Below are 2,691 nucleotides of genomic sequence, written 5' to 3'. Positions count from 1 at the left end.
GTGTGACCCCATAGACGGCAGCCCACAGGCTCCCCCATCCCTGGGATTCTCCAGGCAAGAACACTGGAGTGGGTTGCCATTTCCTTCTCCAATGCATGAAAGTGAAAAGTGAAAGTGAAGTCGCTCAGTCATTTTCCTGGAGCACTCAGTAAATCTTCCTTACAAATCATTGCTCAGATTTCAGTTACATTGTCAGAGCTGGTGGTCTTCATCCCTTAAAACTGGGCAAACCAAAGGAAGGATGGCTGTGGAAGGACATTAACAGTGTCTGGCCACACTTTAATCACGTCACTTTCTTGTCCTGCTTTAAATATTTTCATGGCACCTCATTGCCTGCCAAAAAAGCCAGAGCCTTCCTAGTTAGTTATTGAAACTCCTCCTCCATGAGAGGTAGCACTTTCCACGGGCTTACCTCGACAGGCCTCTTTCTTAAGTCTGTACTGGTGCTAAGCCATTCTACCAGCCATGAGCTATATGGCCTTATATTTTCCTGTCCTCCTCTTCCTAGGTTTTATTGTCTGTAATGTTTGTTAGTTTTCCCTTTCCAACCACCGTGGCATACATTCTTCACCGCTCATCTCTGCATGTGAACATGCAACCTTTCATTAAAGATACAGACCAAATGTCTTCTCCTCTACTAAAACCTTGTCTTATCTTCCAAAGCAGAAACACTTTTCTTTCCTTCACATTCTTCATGTTGTTTTATGTTATTTCAACATTCAGATATTAAGGCATTTTTGTTATGGAAAGGGGCTATATATTTTTCACCTTTGTGTCCCATTTCCCTTAGCCATACTTAATCATTATAATAACAAATATAAAACTATTTATTATTTACTACTTAATGGGCATGTAGGACATTGAGCACTTTACATGTATCCTCTCATCACACTAACCTTTTAAAAGTGTGATTATTTCCTTTTGAAGAGGGATAAACTGAAGTTAACGTTTCTCAGGTAGCACTAGTGTTAAAGAACCTGCCTGCCAATACGGGAAACATAAGAGACTTTAACCTAGGGTTAATCCCTAGGTCAGGAAGATCCCCTGGAGGAGGGCATGGCAACCCACTCCGGTATTCTTGCCTGGAGAACCCCATGGACAGATGAGCCTGGCAGGCTACAGTTCATTGGGTCGCAGAGTCAGACATGAGTGAAGTGACTTAGCATACACACATGCAAATTGAAGTTAACGGAGATTTAGTAACTTACTTTACGGCACCAGATTTTGAGTGGCTGTGTTTAAGTATTCCGTGACCTATATTTTCAAACAATATACTGTGTGCCTCCTTAATGTAATACTTCTTGAAGTAGTAAGTCTTCATTACATTTTTATTTAATGAAAAAATATTTGTATAAATTGGTTAATAAATATCACCAGGCAATATAATATGTACCCTGTTCCTACTTTTCCCTCCCTTAGATTAATCCCCCCCCCCAAATTGTATTTTTAATGTAGATTAAATTCCCTGGATACCTTCCCCATTCTTTCTCACATTGCTTTAGCCATGTAGTTTTTTTATTCATTCAACAAAAACAAATACCTGTATTAACTGAACACAAGTTGCTTGCCTGTGTCAAGCAGTGTACTAAGTCATAATACTTTTGGCTTAATCTAGCCACTGGAACAGAAAACAGCTTAAACACATAGTTGTCTTTATTTATGTCCCTTAACATTTGGTAGGTATTTGCTAGGTGTGTGCAGCAGCTTATTGATGTTGGATCTCAGGATTGATATCTTTGCAGTTTGCTAGAACTATCCCTCCTGGTTGCAGTCTGGGTACTGTAACTCCAGATATCACATCCTCATACAACGTACAGAAGATATTCCACATTTCTCATTATATCTTAAGGGTGGAATTGAATTACAAGCCTCCTCCTAGATAGCTAGTTCCATCTTCCCTGAGATCAAGAATCTCCTGATACCTGAGCTAAATTAGTGTCTGCTATGTAAGAGGAGAAGAGAAATAGTTTTCAGTCACCAACAAAAATTTTTTCCAAATGAGTAATACAGAAATGAATAAGAGGGGCATAACTCCTGTCTTGATGAAGCTGACTCCTAGCAAGGGAGATAGTAATTTAAAAAAACAAAGCTAAACTGAAATTATATGTTGCTATGTGTGATGTTGTTGTTCTTGTTAGGTCACTAAGTCCTGTCAGATGATTTGTGATCTCATGGGTTGCAGTATGACAGGCTCCTCTACCCTCCACTATCTCCTTGAGTTTGCTCAAATTCACATCCATTGAGTCAATGATGCTATCTAACCATCTCATCCTCTGCTGCCCCTTTTCTTTTTGTCTTCAGTCTTTCTGAGCATCATGGTCTTTTCTAGCGGGTTGACTCTCTACTATATGGCCAAAGTACTGGAGCTTCAGTTTCAGCATTAGTCCATCCAATGAATATTGAAGGTTCATTTCTTTTAGGATTGACTTGTTGGATCTCCTTGCAGTCCAAGGGACTCTCAAGAGTCTTATCCAGCACCACAATTTGAAAACATCAATTTTTCAGCTCTCAGCCTTCTTTATGGTCCAACTCTTACATCCATGCATGACTACTGGAAAAACCATAGCTTTGACTATACGCATCTTTGTTGGCAATGTGATGACTCTACTTTTTAATACGCTGTCTAGGTTGGTCATAATTTTTCTTCCAAGGAGCAAGCATCTTTTAATTTCATGGCTGCAGTCACCATCT

The sequence above is a fragment of the Bison bison genome, unplaced genomic scaffold (genome assembly GCF_000754665.1).
Source record: "Bison bison bison isolate TAMUID 2011002044 unplaced genomic scaffold, Bison_UMD1.0 scf7180017864102, whole genome shotgun sequence".
NCBI classification, from domain to species: Eukaryota; Metazoa; Chordata; class Mammalia; order Artiodactyla; family Bovidae; genus Bison; species Bison bison.
This window is presented reverse-complemented; position numbering follows the sequence as displayed.